We start from the raw sequence: 19438 nt of genomic DNA, 5'->3' as shown, positions 1-19438 counted from the left end.
TAGTAGCAAAAACTGAGTCTTTTTGTAAGAAATAGTATATTTTAAAATGAAATGGAAATCTTTTTTAAAGGCTAAAAGCTCATTCAATTTTATGTCTCACAGGGCTTATATACTGAGTTCAATATTATATAACTATTAATTCAACTGTGAACTTAAAAATTTACAGCCACTTTTGAAAGAGATGCATCCTACCTCAGGAAAACGTTATTGAATATGTCAATTGTGTTGTAATGATATGCTTCTTCTAAGTATGTTGTTATTAAATAAATCATTTTTAAAAATTAAAAAAAAAAAGAAGAAGAAAAAGAAATGGCAAGTAGCAGATAGAAGCAAGAGACAGCAAAAATCATTGAGTCAGAAGTACATGACCCAGCAGCTATGACTGCGGGAGTATGATGGGAGAGCAAGCAGTTATCCAACAGAAACCGAGGGGGGGAGACTGAGGCCGTCTGCTGAAGGTCTCCATAGAGCTTTCTCTTCGTGGATTCACTTCCCATTTTTGAACTCCTGGTTTCCCATTTCCACGGCAAGCAATTTATATCATGAGACATAGAATAGCAACCTCTGTTGTAAATGGTTTAACTTTCAGTTGTTCTCAGGGATACAATGGTTTTACTCTTATACTGTTTTGCCATTCTCTTCCCGTCTCATAAGACTAGGGGGCCATCCTACTTCAGGAAAAGGTGTTTTGAAGAACATTTTGAAGGAATCTTGAAACAAGCACCCTAGAGTCTGGTGGGCCCTAGAAGGGCCTTCCTCTCTGCCAGAATTCACTTTAAATAAACTCAAACACCACATGAAAATATAATGTTCATCAGACTTGGTAGTGGTATGGCAACCATTAAACTCCTGCATCTTAGGAAGAACCCCTTGATACAATAAAGGATTGTCTACTCAGAACAGAAATACTGTTGTGTTCCCCAGGGGTCCTGATTCCTCCAAGGGGCGGGGCCCGCTATGGAGAAATGAGTATGGAGAGTTAGCCATGGAAGGAGGGGCTTGTGGCGCCATCTTGAGCCAGAGCCTCGAATGCAAAGGGGCACAGTGGCCTGGAGTGCTTAAGAACAGAATGGCCTGGCATTTATATGGACGTGGGGCGAAACTGCTGGTACCTGAGGCATGGGCGAAAGCTAGTGGTGAATATGGACAGGCCACCAGAGTGGTCTGGAATGGTGGGCTCTGAGTCACGGTGCATTGCTGGGTGATGTGGAGCTGGGCCAGGCAGAGTTAGGGTCTTCCTTTCTTTGTAGGTCACTCCCCCCACCACGGTAATAGTAAATTTACATAAAGGTATGTTATATGGTTTGCCTGATAGTGCAAGAGACCCAGAGAAAACCCTGGTGAAAAAACTGGAGTAGTCTGACCCAGAAAAATGAACCACAGCCTTGGGGATGTGGGTTTGGGAAAGCAGTGCTGTGTCACTGCCCCTGTAGTGGGTCAGCTGGACTCTGATTCCCAAATCCAGGAGCAGCTGCCAGGAACCCAGGGGAGATGGCAATTAAATCCCATACAATTAATGGGGTTAGCGATAGTCACATGGACTATACAATGGATTATAAAATCTGTAACTAAAAAGAGGCCATCTACGCAGAAGTGTGGGCCACAGCTATGTTGTAAATGTGGGAGTATTTTGTGGGTATGTGAAGTTTTGTTAAAGGTTATCCAGAGGCTAGAAAATCTTTTGCTGGCTCTGGGCCCAAATGGAGCACCTAAAGAGGGAGTGTGGCCAGTTTGCATAATAAAAGATGTGCCCCTGGCAGGGGAAGCTGAAAAGGCTAAGAAGGTCCTGGCAGACCCAGTTGCAGAGCTGGGGAGAGGGAAAAAAGGAACACTTTGACTTATGTAAGGTCTAAGTACTCAGCAGAAAAGAAAGATAATAGTAAAAAAGTAAATGACCTAAAAATAAAAGTAGCTAAGGCTGCCCCTCAGATTCAACCATTGATACAAAAGGAAAGAAAAAGCTAACAGTGCTGTAGCTAGGAAATACTCCATGCTGGAACTGTTAAAAGTAGGAAAAACTTACAAGCAAGCAACTAGAGAGCCCATAGCTACGTGGCTTGTGAGAGTATGGGACATGGGAGCAAATGATGTCAGTCTAATCCTTAAAATCTTCACAGCTGAGTTATATAACCACCAATCCATCCTTGCAATATAGGCTGTTCAACCTAGGCCAATGCAGGGGGGAGCAGTCCTTAATGGGATGGCTGGTTGAAGGCATTAAAGATACATGGTTGTCACCAAGAGAGAGTAACATGATTAGCAGGGGCTGGAGGACTATAAAGGAGGGGCAGGCATTACTGAGAGAACTAGGTATGAGAAAAGCAATATATGATGTCCAGTTCACTGGGCCAGATAAGATTGTGTTCACCAGAGATATGAATGAAAGCTTAATTCAACTTTGACCTTGACAATGGTCTAGGGCTTTAATGGTTTTACTAAGCCCTTTATGGGACAGGATCTTTGTAAAGTGAGACAGGCTTTGGCAAATCTAACTGATTCTGACCAGCATGTAAAACGTGTCTGTAAAATAACAGAACACCATATAAGAGATATAAAAAAGACCAGACCGAAGAAATGGTCCACTTGGGTTACTCGAAGACAAAAGTGGCAACACGTAGGTTGAGCCCAAATTCCCAGAGAAAAAAATGATAGAAAACCAAATGCAGTAGTAAGGCATTTCTGGAGGGTTTAAAACCAGAAGAACAGTTTACAAAAGACATTCAAATGATAAAAACTCTCCCAGGGGTGGTTAAGAATCCCCAAGGGTTAAATAAGATGCATTTCTCTTCTGATAAAGGCCAAACTAGGAGTGGAAGCAGGTATTCCCACCAAGTTCTCCCCCAGCCTGCCTGACTCAGGGAACCAACAAGTGAAGCAGGGACAGGAGAAGCCTTCTGCCTCCTTAGCCCAGTGCAAGGTCAGGCAACTGGAGCCAACACCTGTAAATGTATCAAGAATAATAGAATACAAAGAAACTCCATGTAAAATCCCCCAAGTGTGAAATGACTCCAAAGGGGTAACTAAAACTGGTAAAGAGCTAACCAAATTAATGTCTTGTACCCATGCTATGGTACCTAACAAGGATTTATGGAGAAAACAGTTAATATAAATGGACAAAACCTTTCCATGCTGTGTGAGACCTTGTCTATGATTGATTTAGTATATGTTAACCTTCCTTCGAGTGTTTTACAGATGTGAAACCTGTTTAAGAGATACCTGAAGAGGCAAAGTCCAGCTCTAGCTGTAAGATTCTTGGGAGTTTCATAGGTGGGTAAGATGAAGACAGAGACTCCCAAACTATACAACTATTAAGAAAATCTACAGTACCAGGGGTGGGTTGCCTCCCTATGAGCTGTTGGTCAGAAAGAGATCCTAGAGGTCTTCAAATTCACCAAGGCTATTGCCACTAATGTTGGTTATACACTAGAAAGGTCGGTAAGGCCATGTTGCTGAAGACGCTGCATGTTGTGAGCGTGGGAGAAGAAAAGGAGATGGAGCTGAGACTAAGCCAAAAAACTCTATGCCACTGGAAGGATGATGTTCATATTGCCAGAAGGTGCTATGCAGATGGTTGTGAAAGAAAGGACCTCCTATGATTCTACTCAACAATGGACCCTGCATGCTGCACACTTGGACAGGCCAAGCAAGGCCTGCAAGTGCAGTAAATGCTCAACCAACAAACATAGAACTGACAAATTTCTAATTAGATATGGCCCGCTCCTAGGTGTGGAGCACGCCTCTGGTGCTGTAGACAGGCCAACACCTTGTGTCAAGAAAGACTACAGGCCCTAGTGGGGAACCCATCACAAGTATACTCTTTAATGAATATAGTACACCTACTGGGATATCTTCTAGGCATTTCTATTTTCATTCATGTTTGTTTAGATGTGTCCACTTCCTTCTATTTGTCTTTATAATGAAAGAAACACCACTGAAATAGATCAATGACCACAGCTTAAAGACAAATAATGCAGAGGCCCAAGAAGTCACTATCTCACCAGGATACAAGAGAGCTCATCCTAGTCTGTCACCCCCTCCAAGGCTCAGGGACTTTAGCGGAAGATTGGCAGAAAGATTGTAAAGCAGAGGAAAGGGGTGGAGTGTGTTCCCCAGGGGTCCTGGTTCCTCCAAGAGGCAGGGCCTGCTGCACAGAATTGACTGTGGAGAGTTAGCCACGGAAGGAGGGATTGTGGCACCCTCTTGAACCAGAGCCTCTAATGCAAAGGGGCACAGTGGCCTGGAGCGCTCAAGAAAAGAATGGCCTTGCACTTACAGACCTGGAGCGAGACTGCTGGCCTCTGAGCCATGGGCAAAAGCTAGTGGTGACTATGGACAGACTGCAGAAGCTGTCTGGAATGGCGGGCTCTGAGCCATGGCACAGAGCTGGGTGGTGCGGAGTCTAGAACGGTGGGCTCCAAGCCACAGCACAGAGCTCGGCAGCGTGGCTACTGGAGCTGGGCAGTGCAGAGCTAGGGTGTTTGTTTCTTTGTAAGTCACTCCCCTCCCCCCCATAGTAGTAATAAATTTACATAAAGATATGTTATATGGTTTGCCTGATAGCACAAGAGACCCAGAGAGAACTCTGGTGACAACTGTAAAGGTGTGAAACAAGTTTTAATTATACGTTATACAGTAGAAAGTAAAATAACAATCACATTTCAATAATAAAATGAGACTTAAATTCACATGCTGCAGTGATAGCCAAGTGTCTGATTTCAATGCTTATTCATAAATCAGTACTAAGTTCCTATAATCTGTAGAATTCAGAGTAAGGCTCAGTGACCAAAATAGTACATATAAACAACAGAGTAGACATCCCAGAAACAGGAGACAATTCTAAAACAAAGAAAAAGCTTGCAGAGATGAAAACTTTTCACTGAAGATGAGAAGAAACCTGAAAACAGCTGGGTCTGGATCTCAGCTGCTGTCACTCATCAGCTGAAGACATGGTATCTAACACATGAATCTTTGAGCCCTGCTTTCCTCATTTGCAATATAAACATTGAAGTAAATCAAATTGAGAGTGCTTATGAAAATGTAAAGCACTGTCTACAGTACTTCAATTAATATTAGCAATTATTTTCACTGGCCTCTGTCTTTGTTTCATCAGTTCTTTCAAATATTTCTCATTTGTATTCACAGGCAAAACAACATTAACAACAAAACTCGTACTTAAAAAATCTGTCAAGAAGGTAAATATATGGAGAACTGGGCTAGAAGCATAGATTTTAAAGAAAAGAAGTCTGAAATTTGGAGAGAATAATACAATCTGCTCAACTTATTGACTATTCAGCTCAAAGTGCATTGTAACACTCCTAAAGTTTCTGTGTCATCATTTGGGAAATACTATGCATGCTTCAAAGGATTGTGAAAGATAACTAAAAAACGGAAACGAACAGTGACCTAGTGCATAACCACAGCTGGCTGTGATAAATACTTGAGTGTATTTTAGAATCCCCCTCTACATAGTACCTTATTAGTTGAGCAAGATGGAGAAGGTCTCAAGTGTCATAAAGCTCACATTTCAAAGGAGGAAATGAACAATTCTTGCATAAATAACGCCACCAATTATGAAAAATAAAAACACAATATAAAATGGTTAAAAACTTGGACTAAGACATGAGATCTGTGAAAATGTCTAGAAAGCAAAATATCAGAGATTCCAGATGCGGCACAAGGAAGAAGATGCACAGAAGGACACATGAAGGCAGTTTGTGACACAGGAAGTAAAAGTCAGTTATGGGTAGCAGATTCACAGCATGAGTAAAACAAAATGAAATAAGCACACACGAGCACGGGGAGATGAGTAAATATACAAGAAAACATTCTCCATTTGTTTTGGCATTTAATATTTTATCCTAAAATACAACATTTCATTCAATAACTATTTAGGTTTATCTCTAACTTATTAGAAAGTAACTAAGTGCTTACTGGAAGAAAAAGAAAAAAAACTCATTAATAATCAAGGAAGAATCTTAAATCAAAATACCAGAAAGTAATAAAACATATCATCTATGCAGAAATAATTGAAAATGTTAAATTAATAAGTCTTGGCATATACGATCAAACTGACTCCGTTAAGGATGAGATTAGTAATAGGAAGTTGTCTTCTTTTTTAAGGAAGTACTTTAATTAAACAAAAATTACTGAGCAGAGCTCTGTAGCAGTGAATTTATTGAATAAGAAATAAAAGAAATTCTAGAATTATGGTACAAATAAAGTGACAGAGCATTTGTTGTTTTATTTCGTTTTGTTGACTAAAACATATAATTAATAAAATTTGCATGCTAGTACTCAAAATTCCTGCCATCACCTATCTATCATCTATCTATCTATCTATCTATCATCTATCTATCTATCATCTATCTATCTATCATCTATCTATCTATCATCTATCTTCCCTCACTATAAAACACTTTATCTTATCAATCTGTCTATCATCTATCTATCTATCATCTATCTATCATCTATCTATCTAAAGGATACAAGGCTACTTTTTTATAAAATAAAATAACAGCTAACTGTATTGGGTAAAAAAAAAAGTGGGGCATCAGGAATGGAAATAAACACTGTAAAACACTAATAGGATCAGTTCCTGTACAAAGTCGACTAAAACAATAGGATTACCTAGTTTACCAAATCAAATTAATTGGAAAAAATCAATCTAGTATTTTGAGACTCTAAGAATGCTCTTTGCATTCTAAATTACATAAAATGGTCCTTCTTATTGCTCAGAGTAATCATGCAAACACTAGCTACGGTTTTATATTGTTCTTTTCAGACAGTATCTTGTCGTCTTTTGTGATTATAATAGTCTCTAAAGAAAAAAATATTTTAAGAACAGCTGTAAGTGACATTAAATAAGGAAAAACACAGCGAAGCAAGTAAGAACAGTTTTTGAGACAATCTTCTTTCTGAAACTTTTCAAGACATAAATTAATGAGTTGAAATAAAGCAGATATTCTACAATATTTTGAAACCAAATTACTTGATCATCAAATGAGTTTCAGGACACTGTGTACTATAGAAACTTCAGTACCATTGTTACCTTTCTTAGCATGTACATTTTCTTGTGGATGAAATTCCAAATCATTACCGATATTAATTATACAGTGTGATGCGAAAATAAGACCATATTTCATTATAAACACCAAGTGGAAATGTGAAAGTGATTGTCCATGAATTGATTATTATTAAAGTTGCTAGTCTTTGACTTTCAATGTATCTTTTCTAATGTGTTTTATTTGTTTTGTTCAATCATATGCTCAATGTAACACAACCAAAATGAGTGGAAAAGATAGTTTCTACCTAAGATACAAATATGGGAGAATTGTGTTTAGTAAATGTCGAAAATGCCTGCATTACAAAGGCATTAATGTCTCAGAGGACATACATGATATGCAATGAAGGTGATCTTAAGATTTAAATAATTTTCTAGAAATCCATTTGGAAATGAAGCCTGCTTTATTTCTTACTAAATTTGTCATGTTAAGTTATAATCAAAGATGATAAGGAATTCATTTTTACCATTCAATAGTGTTAGAGAGAAGATTAATTCAAACATTTCATTAGAGACCAGTGTTTTAATATCTGCTTCCATTCTTGAAATTAATGTATTTCTAGCACCTACTGCATGTCAAGTAATATTGTGATTCCTATTCATGGAAGTGTAGAATTTGTGTAAATAGAAACATGGCAGGTTACACTGACTTAGATATACTACTGATTGCAATTAATTTGGGCCAAAATAAATAAAAGGTAATAAATAAACATGAGATGGAAGCATTTTCTTACCTAACAGTTTTTTGTTTTGTTTTGGTTTCGTTTGGTTTTGCTCTTTTTGAGTCAGGGTCTCCCTGTAGCCCTTGCTGATCTGGAACTGGTTACGTAGAACAGGCTGGCCTAGCTTCACCTGGCTCTGCTGGAATAAAGGCATGTGCCACCATGCCTAACTCTAGTTGTCTTCTTTTATTATATAAGATAAGTTAATTGAAAATAAATACATCAACCTGAAAATTTACTGAAATGGGAAAATTATCTCCTGTTAATACATACGCTTCATAACTCTGCTTTACTGAAGCTACAACATTTACCTTTTAAGTGATATCCTGGTGGATTAGGTTCTGAAAAATATGGAATCTGCCAACATAATATGTTATGAATTTAAAATTAATAGTACTCAATTAACTTTAAAAAGAGAACAGAGGGAATGGAGATATGGCTCCATAGTTACAAGTAATGGCTGTTCTTGCAAGAGACTTAGTTTTGAATCCCAGCACTCACATGACAGTTAACAACCATCCATAACTTCAATCCCAGGTAATCCAGTGCCTTCTTCTGTCCTCCATGGACACTGCATGATATGGGCACACTTCCAATCCATGCAGGCATAAGACTCATACACATAAAAACAAATACATAAATAAAAAATTCAAAAGGGCTAGAGGTTTAGGGCTCTTGCCCAGCATCAATATTTAGATTAATTCCCCAGCGCTATAAAAAGTACACAGATAAAAAGTAACAACAGGGTAATGAATTTCAGCAATGATGCACCAATTTAAAAATATATACTATTTTTTTTTTAGCTTAGGAAGGACTTTATTCTCACCACAAATCTGAGGTCACTTTATTACATGTGTATATGTCTATAAAAATGTCACATGGTACCCCATAAATACAATTACTGTGTGTTACAAAACTCTAGCAATGGATCTTCAGGACAATATACATACCGACTGACATAGTTACAGATGAGACAGAATCTGGTTGTTTTAGACTCTTTTTCCATGGTACGTCTTAAAGCTGCCTGAGCAGCTGAGGTCATAGAATCTGCTTCATCCAGAATTACAATCTTAAAAGGAGGACATGACTTCCCACTAATTCAGAGAAACACATAGGAGTTGAACATAAACTTGTGTATTAGTTTTGCTGTAATGTAAAATACAGTTGAACTGCTTATAGTGTAAAACATGCTTTCTTTAAAAAAATATTTTAATTTTATGTGTATGAGTGTATTGCCTGAATGTAGGTAAGTGCACCTGTGTCGTGCAATGCCAGTGGAGGACAGAAGAGGCCATCAGATCCCCTGGGACTGGAGTTACAGACAGTTGTTAGCTGCCATGTGAGTACTGGGATTTGAACCCGGGTCTTCTGCAAGAACAACCAGTGCTCTTAACCGCTAAGCCATCTCTCCAGCCCCGTAAAACATGCTTTCAGTATATGGTAATCCAGATCTTATACATTGTCCTGTTCATACCTATCTAGTTTATTTTTATTTGTAAGTATGAGTGCTTTGCCTGCATGTATGTAAGTGCATCTGTATTATGCAATATCTGTGGTGGTGTTCTCAAGAAAAGGGTGTTGGATCCCCTGGAACTGGAGTTATGGATGGTTGTTAGCCACCATGTTGGTGCTGCAAATTGAACCTGGGTCCTTTGCAATAGCAACCAGTGTTCTTAACCACTGGGCCATCTCTCATCTCTTTAGCCTCTAGTTTAAATTTGATGTATTACTGTATGTGTATGGTGTGTATGGGAAGGTATATGTATGCTATGGTGCTCATGTGGAAGTCAGAGGACAGCAACTCTGGAGTTGGTTCTCTCCTTCCATTTTTATGTTGGGTTCCAGGGATCCAAACTCAGGTCATCAGGCTTACACTGAAGGTGCTTTACCCTGAGTCATCTCACTGGTCCCACAGTTTAATAATAGACACAGTGAGAGATTAACAGTAATAGTGAAATGCAACAATTATAATACCACTGTTACAGCATCAGTGTTCCTGTGCTTTAGGGTTTTTAACAGTAAGAGGGGTTACTTGAATACAAACCCTTTCAGACTGCTGCCAGCAGATGACTTGGTAACAGTTACTAAAATGACTTGTGCGCACACAGAGTGGGCATCCTAGACAAAGGGATGATTTATGTACTGGGCAGGTCAGAATGACCTTTCCCCTTGCTACTTAGAATGGCATGCAATTTTTAAAAAATATTTTATTATTTTTATTTTATGTGTATGAGTGTATTACCTACATGTATGTGAGTGCACCCGTGTCATGCAATGCCGTGGAGGTCAGAAGAGGGCTTCAGATTCCCTTGGAACTGGAGTTAAGGTCGGTGCGTAGCCTCCATGTGGGAGCTGGGAATCAAACCCAGGTCCTCTGCAGGAGCAGTCAGTGCTCGTAACCGCTGAGCCATCTCTCCAGCCCCAGAATTTCATTTTTCTTAACAGCTGGATAGTATTACATTGTGCAAAAAATGTGTACGTTCATTGTCCACTCCTCAGTTGATGGACATCTGGATTATTTCCATTTCCTGGAAGTGAGCAGACATCTCTGTGGTAGGACACAGAGTCTTTTACGTAGATGCTAAGACTAGTAGGGATGGATCGAGTGGCAGATCTATTTCTAGCTCTGTAGGGAACCTCCACACTGATTTCCACAGTAGCTGCATCACCAGGGGCTCCTCCCAAGCCCATGTGACCCCTGAGGAACAGATCCTTGAACATCCATATAAGTTAAATAAATTGGTTTATCTGGGCCAACTGTATGGCCTTAAACACCCAAAAGGAAAGTATAACCAAAGATTAAAGGGGCCAATGTAATTTCTTAAGAGTCCATATGCATAGCTGTTGGGGACTCCTGCTGTTTTGGGTTGTAGTCTTTCCATGTCTGGATAGCCGCATGCCGGCTCGGCGCGAATGGAAGGACTCCTCTTCTCAGCAGGGCCCCCCCCTGCTCCCTTCCTGACTCATCTTTGAAGTAGCCGCCACAGATACATGGCCTCTGGCATAGGAACTGCCAGGTTTTCCTGTGTGATAATCAGGCAATGTCTGGAAGCCTGGCAGAAGCCCACCACCACATGTAAATGGGACATCCTAAAAGCACCTATCAATTAAGGCTTTTGCCACTGCCCCCACAGTATAAAGTATCCTGGTTTCACCTAATTAATCAGAGCTGAATCACTAAGACCTGGAGCCGAGCTGAGTCACTGAATAAAGGAACTGTACCACTAAGTCTGACTGAGCTGAGCTCTGTGTCTTACTGCCTACGATCCAGTCTCTCCGGAGGGGGCTGTCCCTTCGTAAAGGACTCGCGGAGACCCTGCTTTCGCTGTCCTGCACCTCCCCTCCTGACCCGGCAGCTGACGGATCTCGAATCCAGAGGGAGTGTCCAGTAGATTGGGATGGAACCCACCTGGAAATGCAGCGATCAGTAGAGTCGTCACCATCCAGTAGTCGTGGAGAGCCTCAGCAACGCGGGCGCGCGGGACCTGCCCCAGCGGTGCAGGAGAGACAGGTGCCAACCAGCAGCTGGCACTCCACGAAACCCGGGCACCCATATGCCACTACATTTTTATTGCCTAATATGGCAATGGATATACCACAATTTACTGATTAATCAGCTGGACGTATGGGTTTCTATGTATGATACTTGTAGACATATTTAAACACTCCTTTTCAATTTTTTTGGTCGTTTTGAGACGATCTCCCTGTAGCCCCTGCCCCCCACACACACCTGGCCTGAACTTCTATGTAGACCAGGCTGGCCTTGAATGCAGAGATCTGCCTGCTCTGCCTCCCAAGTGCCTGGGATTAAAGGCATGTGCCACCATGTCTGGCTCCTTTTATTTTTTCATGTACACTAGGAATGGAATTGTAGGGTCATATGGTTGTTTTGCTTAAACCTAAAAATTTTGTGTGTCGGGACTGGAGAGATGGTTCAGCGGTTAAAAGCACTGGCTGCTCTTGCCGAGGACCCAGGTTTGGTTCCCAGCATCCATACAGCAGCTAACAACCGTCTGTAACTCCAGTTCCAGGGGATCCAATGCCCTCTTCTTACCTCCACGGACACTGCATTACACGGTGCACTTACATAGACACGAGCAATATACTTGTATACACAAAAGTTTTGTTTGTGTGTGTGTGTGTGTGTAGAGGTCTGAGGACAACTTTCTGGAATCCATTTAAGTTCAATTGTGCTCAATATGGAGGAGCTGACAAACTTTTCCAAGAGACAGCACCATTTTCTATTCTAGCCATCAATGTATGAAGTTTACAATCTCTCCCTTATCAAGTGCTCATTATTTTCTATTTTAGCCATGTATAAGCCATTACTGGGAGTATCTCATCATGATCTGGACTATTCTCATGACTGATGGTAATGGGCATCTTTTTAGGTTTTGAGGTGCTTTAGAGACCATCTCTTTATATTTTTTTTGAGAAATATCTATTCAGAGTTTTTGTCTTTTTTGTAGTTGGATTATTATTGAGTCTTAAGAGTTAATTCTAGTGCTGGGCATCATGGCACATGCCTTTAGTCCCAGCACTTGGAAGGCAGAGGCAGGCAGATCTCTGAGTTCAAGGCCACCCTGGTATACAGTGTGAGTTCCAGGCCAGCTGGAGTTACAGGGAGACCCTGCCTCCCCCCCACCCCCCAAAAAGCGTTATTCTTTATTTTGGACATATTTTGTAAATATTTCTTCTAATTTTGTGGGTGTTTGTTTTTTGTACATAGATTTTTTTTTTCTTTCCTGTAGTATTTTGCTTTAATGAAGCTGAATTTTCTGTTTCTGGCTTCTTTGTTCATTCAGTTTTGTTCAGGAAACTCCTAGAGGCATTCTTCTGCCTTCGTGGCTGTCAGGTTGTTACTGATGTACTATGTCACCGCACCAGGCTCCCTCTGACAACAAGGTCTCTGAACGACTTCCTGATACAGTCAACTGAGCAAAATTTTTCACTTTTCCTCGAACTACTTGTATTCCACCTTCATCGGATGCATTTAACTCAAGAACTCTTAATCGAAAGAGTTCAGGCCCAAAAAGTTCTCTAGCTGCTGCCAAAATTGTGGATGTTTTGCCAGTTCCAGGTGGCCCGTAAAACAAGAGGTTAGGACGATCAGCTCCTTCTAAAGACTTTTTCAGCACTGCAACTACTTCTTCCTGGAAAGCAACTTCATCTACACATTTTGGGCGGTATTTTTCTACCCAGGGAACAGGTCTGACTTTCTTGTTGTCTCCACTGCTTCCTGCAGTGGCAGATGCTCCCGATCCTTGGGCAATGGTGGTTTAATACTGACAGATGTGCCTTTCAGAAATGCTTGCATGGTTACTTCTCGGTGACTGCCGGACCCCAGCTGCCGCGGTTCCCGCCACGGACGGTGAGCCAAAAATATATACTATTTTATAATTAGGTTAAATTAACTAACCATGTTTCATTTCTCTGTTATTCAACAATCTCTACAAACAGAAACAATAATGAAGAAGTGGAAGGTAAGAAAGGTTTCCATACCTTTACATCTTCCTATGAAAGTCTTCTTGATGACTTTAGTTATGCAAATGGGTATTTCCAGAGGGACCATTAATGCTACAGTCTTGAAATTCTTTTTTCTAAATTCTGTGCTCAAAGTTAAGGGATTTCATAATAAAAATGGGCACACACACACACACACACACACACACACAATACAAGCACTAAGGGAAAAAAAAAATCTCTCAAAAGATTTACACATATTCACCTGGTAACCCCTTAACATTTCTGTTACTATTAAACAATACTTTTGAATATAATGCCAATCAGTTGTATTAGCATTCCTGGAGCAAATGTTTAATATCCTAGGTGGTCATGCTCAACTTCCCAAATGTTAATTGATTCTATTACAAATTGCTTGTGGCACATTCAAGGTGTAACAGGAAATTAGCACAGAGATTATAGGACAGAGACTGCATTATAAAAACTGGCATAGAAAGTCAGTATCCCTTCAGATTCTTTTCTATATTAGGAAGCAGGATATTCATAGTTAAAAATTTGAAAATATTTAATAACATGTTGTAAATAAGCAACAACATTAACATTATATGCAAAATATCTCTTGATCAAAATGAAAATTAGAAGGTGACTCTGATGAGTCGAATGAAGATGTCTTCCATAAGGTTCAAGTATTTGCACGTTTTTGTCCCCAGTTGATCTCGCTGTTTAGGGAGGTCTTAGAAGGTGTGGTTGTGATGGAGGAAGCATGTCACTGGGATAGGGCTTAGAGAGTTCTTAAGGCTTGCCACCAGATCTTCAGTTGCTCTCTTGCTCCATCTGCTTGAAGATGTGCTTAGCTTCTACTCCAGCCACCTCTGCAGCCATGCCTCCCTGCCATGATGGCCTTTTGTCCCCTAAGATAAACTCTTCCTTTTAATAAGTTCATTTGGTCATGGTGTTTCTAACACAGCAACAGAAAATGACTAACATAGTAATCTTTTTATGTGTATGTCTTTAAAATAATCTCCTTCTTCCTTAAGGACTAGAGCAAAACCAGTGGAGATTTCTGTTCTAAATTAGTAGACATTATAGTGATCATAAAATACTACATTATGAGTTCATGCTTGCTATTTTTGCTTTCATTTACGACCTGGCAAGATGACAATTTGAGTACTTTGTATATTTTTGATTTGTGCAGGAGATTGAACACATGATGCTAAGAAAACTCTGCATCACTAAGATATAAGTCCTTATTCACCTAATAACTTATGCTATGATACTTAAATTCCTTGCATAAACATTTAATATTTTTCAAATATTAGCAACACTGTCAAATGCCAAATTAACAGACACTGAATATGACACAATGTAAATGTCTGAGTTATCAAGAGTTCTAAAAAAAACTGACTTTATTTCCTTCTATTAACTTGGAATCACATTGAACTATAAACTGAAATCATAATGACCTCAGAAATATAAAAGAGTGGTAAGAAAAATTAATTACTGAAGTAGCACAAATGCTCTGTGAAGTTAGAATTCTGAGATAGGACCCAAGATTCCTGCCTTCTGGCTTAATGATCTAGTTTGGCATTTTGATTTTACTGGATAGGTACTTGTGAACAGGCTACCTGGCAAAAGTAATGAATGGGCTCTGTGGCTTACAAAGGGAGATTGTCATGGGTTGTCATGACCTAATCAGTTGAACCCAAAAAGGATGATGATCACATTCTTGAAGACAGAGATTCCAAATGCGTTTTGCTTCCTTAAAGAACTTCAATGCCAGTGGGATTTCTATGACCATAAATTTAGGTTATTTGAAAGGTCTGTATTTGTAGCCAACTGATAAACAGCCATAAAGTACTAATGCAGACCATATCATGTGTTCAGAATTTGCTAAGGCTTTGCCAGGGACTGTGCTAAGATTTCTGTATTTATTTTCTATATAATCGTGAGACTAGCCTATGTGTTTTTATGTGTATTATTTGAGTATGTATTTGTGGCACGGGGACACACATGCCTGTGGAAGTCAGGACTTGGCCTCAGTTATCGCCTTCTATTGCTTTTCACTTTACTTTTTGAGGGAGGGTATTTCACTTAGCCCAGAGCTCCCATATTGTCTAGACTAGCTGACCAGCATGTCCCAAGTGTCTGTCCCCCAACTCCAGTCTAGTATTTGAGTTTCAGATGGATACTACTACATCTGACTTTTTCAAGTATATACCATTATTAATCTCATTTAATATATAAAGTAGAGGCTTACAATGCAAATAACTTCAAAATACGAATGATAGATGAAAGTTCAATCTATTTCTTTTAAGTACAGAATTCATATTCTTAAACGCCCTATGATATTCTGTTTTGGAGAGACAACTAGGAAGCCATGATTCAAAAAAACAAGTTCTTTCCAATTTTACTGTGAATTATCTGTGCATTTAAGGTAAAACATCAAACCTTTCTCTCCTGTCCTAAACTATTAACTAAAGGGGTATTATATATTCTCAGCCCCTCGCCCCAAATCATATGATATATAATCCTTGCACTTTACTGGTGTTTTGAAACAGGAGCTCCCTGTAGCCCCAGCTGGCCTAGAACTAGCTATGTAGACTACGTTGGTCTCAGTCTCACAGAAATCATCCTGAGTGCTAGGATTAATGATGTGCTCGACCACACCTAGCAGCAATTTCACTTTTAATTGAATGCTTATAAATGAATGTGGCTATCTATAAGAGAACTAAATAACAGTAATTGTATAATACTTTATTTGATCCAGTGAAACACCTTTTCTCCATGAATCCCAAAGACCATGTTAAAACTAACAATATTTGGGGGCAATGTACAAAGTATCAGAAGGGGGTTAGGAAATACTAAGAGTGAGCTTATTTTAAAATCCATCCACTGTCTTAAATCCATTTCTGGCAAATATCCCAGTCAAAGCAGGGACTGAAAATTATTCAAAATCTCTCTGCAGGGATCCTTAAAGGAATTTAAGGGCAGATTTTTATAAGAACACTCATTATGTAGGGGATAAGGCATAAGAATATTCCTCAGTTCTTCCAAAGAAAGCATTCATGGTGAAAAGCTAAAGCCATGATGCCATGGAACAAAAGCCTCATCCCCACACTTTATAGTCATGAGTTTAAAGTTCTGTGTCACTCATCTCTTTCAGCTCATTGGATTTCAATTGCATGCTTCCCAGAAGCCCTGTTGTCCTCCCTGCATTCAAGTCTTTGCTCAGTCTGTACTATATCAAATGCTTTGCATCCACCTCAAAGGATACCTCGACTTGACTCAGTCTGAACCTGACTTTGTGAACTAGATGCTTTTGCCAAGCCCAACCCTTCCACAACCAAATATAAGTAAGTTTTCTTCAATAATCTGTTCTTCTTGCAAGCACTAAGCTGGGAATTAAGTATATTTGACAGTGATGAGGTCACATACAATTGGTAGAGTCTCTGATGTCAGTGGTGTCAAGATTATTTTCATTTCTCTGATGATATGAGTCTGTGTGTATAGACCACCACATGCTTACCATGATTTGACATTTCATTTTTCATTGTTCTTTTTACTTTTCTAAAATAACTCGGACCCTCTAAAAATGGCAGTATCAGCAGTTCCTATGCCTTGGTAATTTAAAACCTTCTACAACACTTAAAGTAGCTCTCTCAGACAAATACATCAGGTAAATTTGCAGAAGCAATTTTTAGTACCATTAGAAAACACCCTGTGCGTTTGGAGAGTCTAAGGAAATTCTTTCAACATCTTCATTGTAGCTCTTTTCATGTATTACCTAATTTCTTGTTCAAAACATATTCCTCCTAAAGTTCTGTTGAGTTTCATCAGTCTAGTCAACACTAATATAAACAGGTTACAATATGCTCTTTTATGCTGTCAAAGGAAGACACATTTGTTGTGCTACTTTAATGGGCTTTTCCTTTTACAAATCCACCAACTGGCTATTTTCAGTATTAACCTAAGAGAGTGTTCAAGCTTATCATCCAGTCTTCTAGATATGATGAATGGCTGTGGCAAAAACATATTTGTTAAGGAAGTGGCCCATATAAAGCTTGTAGAGCTGTGATTGATCACGTTTACCCAATGGCTGCAAACGTTATTGGACTTTAAAAAACATTTTGGGTGTGCTGTGGTTCTGTTTTCTTTTCCTTTCTGAAAATGGCTTTTGCTAGATGCATCAAAAAGGCTTACACCATGTACTGGTACAAAGCGGCAATTGCCAGTGACATGGCAACAAAGCCATTTCCTTTATCCTCAAAAGTGAGGAGATACAAAAATGGTGTACTTAAAGTAAATCTTCAGTATCCAATCCCTTCTTCATAACTGTTGTCTGCATTAATTATGTATGCAAAACAAAGGCACTTTTGGCAAATAAACCAAAATGCTTGATTTTAGTTCTAGAACAAAGTACTAACAAGCTTTTGTTTCATATATTGAATATAGTCTTCTATGTTTAAAACTATGATTCATTGAAACAGCTTATGGTTTAACTATCACTAATTGGGTATCAATTATGTATAAGGGATTTGTACAGGTATTCAGTTTATGACACTGAAGAAATCTGTTTTTTCTCTTATAAATTCCATGGTACTGTGAAGAAAGGGACAGATATTAAAGAATAAACATATCCATGACAGATGGTGATGAGTACCATGTAGAAATGAGAGAGCAGAGAAGGTAGGAGAACTCTTTAGAGATGATGAAGAAAGGCTCTTTGATCAGATGGCTTCTGAGTAGAGATGCAAACCAGTAATGAAACCTGTGCACAGATTTCTGAGGAGAAAAAGCATGCCAGGAAATACGGAATGTGTAAAATTGCCAAGGGAGTTACAGAGATTAAATATGAGCACACATGAACATTTTTTGAAAATATTAATAAGGCAGTACCATCATCACATCTTCTAAATCTATACTTTCTGCCACTTTACTAATTAGATAGGGGCTGATATTTGTCCTTCCAAAGATAACTCACTGTAAGATGACAGTGCAAAGCTCAAAATGACTGCTACCAGGCAACACACACAAAGAAACAGATTCATTTCCCTCATGGATCAGTCTTAGGGTCATTTTATCATAAAGAATACAGTTCTTGGCAATTTCCTTTTAAATCGAAAAAGTACTTAATTTGACAAGGAATTTCCAAATCCAAACTACAGCTCAGCTCAAGTAGGAAAATAGTAATTTCCCCTGCAAAACTGATTTCAAAACTCTTATCGTCCATCATCATCATTATCAATCGCAAGGTACAACTGCTATGGCAGCATTATTTTAAGTCCATATTTGAGTAGATGACACCTTAACCTTCTTATGGAAGCTGAGTAATCTTTCCTTACACACCAACCAAGGAGAGAAAAGCAGATTTACTCTAACGTAGAAACAGGATTTCATAAATTCACAATGGTATTTGATAATTTAATAGGTGCCTGGATTTTTTTGAAAATTCAACAGTCCATCAAGGTTAGTGAAGAATGCATAATTCAAAGACTATTACAGTCAATGTATTATCACGAACTTGTCAACAAAGCTGACTGCATCATAAGCAAGTAGAAAGACATCTATGTAAACTACATTTACATGGTTACATGAGGAGAAAAAGACTCGTATGTGAATTCTGTAGACACAATGGACATGTGTCCCTTGCGATGGTCACACACATTTCCCCTTCATTGCTTAATCTTAACTGGTCTCTTGCTGTGGACATTCACTGACCAGGTCTTTCACATCTCCATGCTCACACTCACCGCACTCATCCCACCTACAGCCAACAGCTTCACCACCTCTGCAGGTCTATATGCCAACCATACTTCACTCAGAAAATGCAATGCCAATCCATTCCAGGAAGCTTGCTCGGGGCTACCTCTTGATTCCAAATAAGACTTAACTATGTGGCTTTCAGCAACTGCGTTTTCTACTTGGTGTTGGAGACATTAGTCAGTATCTATCTCATTTCTTCTTTTGACTATAAAAATTCTGTGTGGGACATTATTAAAATCTTAACATTTTACTTTATAACACTATACTGTTTATAAATCTTTGTGGTGAGTGAAAAACGTCCCTCAGACTAATTACGTTGGATCTCCAAACCAATATCATATGACAACAATGTGCCTTCCACTGTTCTGAGCCTAGGTACAAGACAGAATAAAAATATTTATGGAAGCTACTTACAGAAAGTGTCAAATTG

General features: G+C 39.1%; 1 protein-coding gene and 1 pseudogene across 1 annotated transcript in view; both read right to left on the bottom strand.

Moving 5' to 3' along the window:
* Positions 1 to 19438, bottom strand: part of Cntn4 (contactin 4) — a 1122320-nt gene that overhangs the window by 944314 nt on the left and 158568 nt on the right. The window lies entirely within an intron of this gene.
* LOC103751193 lies at positions 8591 to 13154 on the bottom strand (annotated as a pseudogene).

This window comes from Nannospalax galili, unplaced genomic scaffold (genome assembly GCF_000622305.1).
Source record: "Nannospalax galili isolate Female #2095 unplaced genomic scaffold, S.galili_v1.0 scaffold846, whole genome shotgun sequence".
Taxonomy (NCBI): domain Eukaryota; kingdom Metazoa; phylum Chordata; class Mammalia; order Rodentia; family Spalacidae; genus Nannospalax; species Nannospalax galili.
This window is presented reverse-complemented; position numbering and strand designations above follow the sequence as displayed.